At 38.3% G+C, this 6,644-nt stretch overlaps 1 long non-coding RNA gene across 1 annotated transcript in view; it reads left to right on the top strand.

The window, feature by feature from the left end:
* Positions 1–242: 242 nt before the first annotated feature.
* The window catches only part of LOC122897646, a 29,673-nt gene continuing 23,271 nt past the window's right edge, over positions 243–6,644 (top strand). The window contains exon 1 of the long non-coding RNA XR_006382580.1: positions 243–401. This is a non-coding gene — a long non-coding RNA (uncharacterized LOC122897646). The remainder of the gene's footprint in view (positions 402–6,644) is intronic.

Genomic DNA, 6,644 nt, shown 5'->3' with positions numbered 1-6,644 from the left:
GAGAGATCTATAATGTAGAAAGAAGAAAGGAGTGGAAGCAAAGGCAAAAGAAATTTGGAATAGAAAAAGAAAAAGGAAGAAAGAAAAGGAGGAAGGACGAGGCAATTTCGACGAAGATAAAGGCCGTAAGAGAATACGCAGGCGCTCTGGAAAACTGGGGGTAGGGCCGCCGGGAAGCCGGATCACGTTGCGGGCGGAGCCATTTCGGCAGTGCACCGCGGTTAGGCGCGGACCTATTTGGCTGTGACGCCTGCTCCAGGCTTTTATCCCCTAGAGCTCAACTAAGACTTAAGATGGCGGCGTGCGTGCTGAGGAAAAGTACTGCTGGCCTATTAGGTGTGGAAAGCAGCCAAAGAGCAAATCTGGGGAAAATACAGAAGCTCGCCAACTTTTGTTTTGTGGTGAGTGCTGAGCTTCACGTCAGCTGGAAAAGTGTTCGTTAGTAAGGCTACACATTTCAGGATCGCGTGGCCTGCCTAAGTGGGGGGAGGAGCCGGCCTGTTTCTCATTTTTCTCTCCCGCCTCGCTATAAAATATCGGAGAGTAATTTCTCTTTCTTTAGTCACCTTACCACCACTGAAAAAGCTAGACGGTTGTGGGTATTAGCTCGTAGGAGGGATTCTGGGCCGTTTTCCTCTCATTTTTTCCTCATTTAAATGGGTTTTTATTGACACCACGTGGGCTTAAAATGAAAGATTTTGTGTCCCCAGAGGGCTTTCAGGAGCAGCCTAACTTCTTGGACCTACGTTCTCTTACTTTCTTCGTACTGTATTTCGCGTGCAGACGTTGTGGTTTTGATACTCAGTTTGTAACATACTCATGGGCTAGATTTAAAAAAAAAATTTTTAAATGCCCCTTATGCTTCAGATGAGAACTTCTGGGCATTTTAACATTTGTTCCAGAAGCACATGTTATGTCAGACGTAGGTGTGTGCGTCGGTGTACAGGTAATCTTTGGGGGGAATTGTTAAATTATTTCGTGGATTATTACCTTGATTTCTCACTGAGTAGGAAAAGAAGTAGATATTCCGTGTTCAGATCTGTTGATGAAAATAAATTTATATTAAGCGTAACATGTTTGGGGAAGACAGTAAAAAATGTGCAGCTTTGTTTTTATGATGAGTAACTGGAAACAATCTGTATAGCCATCTATAGATTGTTGGAATAAATTGTGGGACCTTCGTGTTATGAAATATTTTGCAGCTGTAGAAACAGATTTACCTCTTTACACACTTTTTGATCTAGCGTATGTTAGATTGTTATGTGAGAAAAGTAAGCGCAGATGCCTAATATATTCCTGTGTCTTTGGTGGGAGGGGTGATGAGAGAATGTAAGATTAACTTTTTTTTGTCCTTTTTTTGGGGGGGAGTTTCCACATATGTTATGAAATAAGTACTTGGGATATACAGACATGTAAAGAATAACACAAGAGATGCCCCCCCAAAAACAAAACAAAAAACAGTGAACCTCTGTTTTCATCATCTAAACAAAAAAATAATACATTACTGTGATAGTTGAAGTTCTCTGTGTACCCATTCCTGGAGTCATCTCTCTTCTTCCTTCATCCGCAGAGGTAACCATTATTTAAACAGTGATTATATTTCCCATGCATTTCTTAAACTTTTGTGACATGTGAACTACTTCTAAGATGGGTTATTTTTTAAAAAAGTTTTGAAGAGAATTTTTTTTAAAGAAAAGTCAATAAAATAATTTTTAAGTGCCTCTTATCTGGATTACAGTAACGGGGCCGTTTGAAGTTTCTTCTAAGTTGAAGGCAGAATCTAATTAAAAGAAAAAAAAAACAGGAAATAAGTGTTGGTAAGGAAGTAGAAAAATCGGAACCCTTGTACATTGCTTTTGGGGTATAAAATGGTGCAGCATGATTTTGCGATTTCTCTGTAGGTTAAACGTAGAATTACTGTGCTTCCTTTGTTTTGTTTTTTCTAAGAAAATTAAAATCATTTTAGTATGTTTGAATTATGTCATGGGTTAGATTTGCATTTTCCTAAAGAATGATTTGGGGCATGTTTTCATGTACTTGTTAACCCTTTGTATATTTTCTTTGCAGAAATGTCTGTTCAGGTCCTTTGTCCATTTTTTAATTTGGGTATATTTGTTGCTGAGTTGTAAAAATTCTTTATATATTCTGAACTGTTATATATATGGTTTGGAAGTTTTTTTTCCATTCTGTAGGTATTTTTCATTCTTTATAATGTCCTTTGGTTTGCTGTACAATTTTTTTTTTTAAATTTGAAGTCCAGTTTGTCTATTTCTTTTGATGCTTGTGCTTTTGGTGTCAAATCTAAGAATTTTTTTGTTAAATCCGAAGTCATGAAGATTTATCTCTGTGTATTCTTCTAAGTGTTTTATGGTTTTAGCTCTTTATTTATGTCATTGATCCATTTTGAGTTAATTTTTGTATATGGTGTGAGGTCCAGCTGCATTCTTTTACATGCATATAGCCAGTTGTCCCAGCATCGTATGTTGAAGAGACTGTGCATTCCCTATTGAATGGTGTTGGCACCCTTGTTGAAATCAGTTAGCCACAGATGTATAGGTTTATTTAAGTTCTTTCAGATTTATTCCATTTGTCTCTATATCTGTGCTTTTGCTAGTACCACACTATTTTGATTACTCTAGATTGTAGTAAGTTTTAAAATTGCAAAGTTTCGCTCCTCCAGTTTTGTTCTTTTTCAAGATTGTTTTGGCTTTGTGGGCCCCTTGCAATTCCATATGAATTTTAGGATCAGCTTGTCCATTTCTTTGTAGGCCATGTGAAAAAAAAAAAAAAAAAAAAAGGAGTTGCAAACCAAAAACAAAATAGGACTGGTACTGGCTTTTATAGTTATCTGTATAGTATCTTTACCTGTGTTCTTTATTTCTTCAAATACTTTCTATTATTTCCTATTTCATATTACTTTCTATTATCTTTCCATTTTAGCCTGAAGAAGACCCTTTGGCAGTTCTTTTAGGGTAGGTCTATTAGCAACAAAATCCCTCTTGTTTTCTTTATCTGGAAATGCCTTAATTTCTCCTTTCAGTTCTTTTGACAGAAATATAATTCACACACCATACAGTTAACCGTTTAAAGTGTATAGTTCAGTGGTTTTTAATCTATGTACAGCTGTCACTGCAGTCATTTTAGAATATTTTCATCTCCTCAGGAAGTCATGCACTTTTTAGCATGGACCCATATCCCCTTGAGTCCTATCTCCCCAGCCCTAGGTAATCATTAATCTACTTTTTGTCTCTATAGATGTCCCAGTTTTGAACATTCTCTATGAATGGAATAATATAGTATGTGGTCTGTTGTGATTGGCTTCTTTTACTTAGCATAGTGCTCCAACGTTCATCCATGTTGTAGCATGTATCAGTACTTCATTCTGTTTGTGGCTGGTGAGTGTTACACATTATGGATATACCACATTTTGTTTATGCATTTATTCATTGATGGGCATTTAGGTTGTTTCCACCTTTAGGCTATTAAGAATAATTCAGCTAAAATATTCATGTACAAATTTCTTTGTAGGCATGTTTTCATTTCTCTATGTGTAAACTTTAGAGTGTTTTTGCTGGGTCTTACGGTAGCTATGTTTAATTTTTTGAGAAACTGCCCAACTCTTTTCCAAAGTGGTGGCAACCATTTTACATTGACAGCAACAGCGTATGAGGGCTCTAACTTGTCTGCATTCTCACCAACCTTTGTCATTTGACTTCATCCAATTCTAGCCATCCTAGTGGATGTGAAGTTGTATCTCATTGTAGTCTTCTTTCCCACAAGTTAGTCCTCAGAGGTGGTCCATAGGGAGGGGCAATTTGAATATGCCCACAATCACCCTGGGATGACTGGTTTTGTTAGGGCCGTCTTTCCCTTACCACACCCAGCAGCCCAGAGATCAGCTTGCTGGGAGCTAATTGTTCACTTCTTTTCCATAATGCCTGGGGGCATAAACTACTTTTAAAAGTTAATCCCATCAAAATACGGGTCCTTTGAACTAGTTTTTGAGGATAGTGTTTGATACTTATTTTGACCCTAGAAGGGCTCCTTCCAGTTGTTTCAGCCCCCTGCTCTCCCCTGCAAGCTAGTTTACCTACGTAGTGTTTAGCCTTTATATTTTGAATCTGCTAGTGGGCTTTTGCTACAACCTCATTTTCTTTTTAGGACTCCTTAAGGCTTGACCTTCTCCATACTCTTGTAAATGCAGTCAGTCCCTTTGGGAAGAAATTAAGAGCTTTCTGTTTTTTTTTTTTTTTTTTTAAGATTTTATTTATTTATTTGACAGAGAGAGATCACAAGCAGGCAGAGAGGCAGGCAGAGAGAGAGAGGAGGAAGCAGGCTCCCTGCTGAGCAGAGAGCCCGATGCGGGCCTCGATCCCAGGACCCTGAGATCATGACCTGAGCCGAAGGCAGTGGCTTAACCCACTGAGCCACCCAGGCGCCCAAGAGCTTTCTGTTTTAATGTCTGCTTGAGTCAGGTCTCTGGAGGTGGGGTAGGAACAACAGCAAGTTTCACTCTGAGTGACAATACTCTCAGGGGTGTATGGTGTAGCCAGAGGTCATCTGGGTTTGCTTTTCTCTCCTCACAACCCAGGCAGGGATGATAAGATTCTGGGTCTTTTCCATGCTCCATACCCAATAAAGTATAGATTCCACCAGTGGAGGCTGGAAGGGCTAGAACCCCTACCTCTCAACCACACTTGCCCAGGACTCAACGCTATTAATAGGCAGCTAGGGGCTGGATGAGAAACAGTTATTCGGGGCGCCTGGGTGGCTCAGTGGGTTAAGCCGCTGCCTTGGGCTCAGGTCATGATCTCAGGATCCTCGGATGGAGTCCCACATCAGGCTCTCTGCTCACTCAGCAGGGAGCCTGCTTCTTTCTCTCTCTCTGCCTGCTTCTCTGCCTACTTGTGATCTCTGTCAAATAAATAAATAAAATCTTTAAAAAAAAAACCAAAAACAGTTCTTCCTGGGAAGAAAGCACTCTGAACTCTGGACCTGGGGGAGGGGCAGAAAGGGAGCCCTGTATTCTTGGTTGCAGGAACCTGGAATGGAGATTCTGCTTTCTTGAGCTGAGATGAGAGAGGGAGGTATTTGTTCAAATCAGACTCATCTTTCTTAGTGAATTTTTGAAGTCGTTCTTGAATATGTGTTTCTTCATTTGCTGTTTATCCTTAGATCAGTTTCCAGAGGCTTTAAATGGCTTTCAAAGCAAAACAAAACAGTTTTCATCAGTTTCAGTGGGGAGCAGCAGGTCACTGGAGCTCCTCATACTGTCATGCCATAAGCTGATCTCTTTCCTTTATTTTTGAAAGACGTTTTTTATCAGATACAGAATTGTTGGTTGATAGCTTTTTTCTTTTGGCACTTTAAATATGTCATTGCATGGCCTTCTGGCCTCCATGATCTCTGATGATGGGTTGCTTCTCTTTTCTTGATTGTAGGATTCTTTTGGGGAATTTCTATTTGGGATATCTTTGAGTTTATTCTCTTTGGGGTTCATTGAATTTTTTAAGTTATGTAGATTGGTTACTGTTAAATTCTTTATGACTCTCATTTTGTTCTGGACCTCTCATTTTGCATATGTTGCTACGCTTGGTGTTGTCTCTTAGAGTCTTAATTTTTCTTCAGTTTTTTCTTTTTCCATTTCTTATACTAGGTAATCTTAATTTAACTATCTTCATGGTCATTTATTCTTTCTTCAGCCTATTGAAATTTTATGTTGAACCCCTCTAAAATCCAGGGAATTTTTCATTTCAGTTACTGTGCTTTTCAGTTTCAGAATTTGTATTTGGTTCCTTTTTATAACTTCTGTTTCTTTATTGTTGTTTTCTGTTTATTGATCTTCTGTTCTTCTGGTTTTCTTTAGTTTTTGTTCCTGGTTTCTGTTAGCTCTTTGGCATATTTATGAAAGTTGATTTTTTTTATAAAGTCTAATGTTTGGCCTTCTTTGGGGACACTTTCTGCTAACTTCTTTCTTTCTGTGAATGGGTCATACCTACTTGTTTGTTTATATGCCTAATAATTTTTTAGTGAAAATTTGCCTTGATAAATAGGCACGCTTTGAATTTTGTCGTATGGTGGCTCTGGAAATCAGAGTATTTCCCCCGTCACCAGGGTTTGTGTTGTTGCTTATTGTGGGGGTGCAGTCATCCACTTGTTTAATGATAGTCCACTTGTATGAAGTCTAAACTGTTTTTGCAGACTATATTCCTTGTCATATGTGGTCACTAAAGTCTCCTGCCATTATCTTTGTTGTCGGGTAGTGACCTGATAAGATTTCTTTAACTGACAAAATTTACAGCCCCTTTCTTCTTTGAGCACTGCCCTGATAGTAGTAAGTTTCTGATTAGGTTCTAGAGTTCTAAAAGATGATTCTTACTTTTTTTTTTTTTTGCCACTTTAATAATTTCAGTGGAGGGATGGATTCTAGGAGCTCCCTATTCCACCATTTTTGGTGTTGTCCTCTTGTCTCATACATTTGATACTGTGATTGTATTATAATTCAGTTCATAGTACTTTTTATTAATTTTGCTTGTGAAAAAAATTTGCTTGTGATTTCTTCTTTGACTCATGGGTAATTTAGAAATGTATCATTTAATTTCCAAATATTTGTGGACTCCCCAATTTTTCTTTTGTTTTCGATT

The sequence above is a fragment of the Neovison vison genome, chromosome X (genome assembly GCF_020171115.1).
Source record: "Neovison vison isolate M4711 chromosome X, ASM_NN_V1, whole genome shotgun sequence".
Classification (NCBI taxonomy): domain Eukaryota; kingdom Metazoa; phylum Chordata; class Mammalia; order Carnivora; family Mustelidae; genus Neogale; species Neogale vison.
The sequence above is the reverse complement of the archived record's forward strand: the minus strand, read 5'-3'. Positions and strand labels throughout refer to the sequence as shown.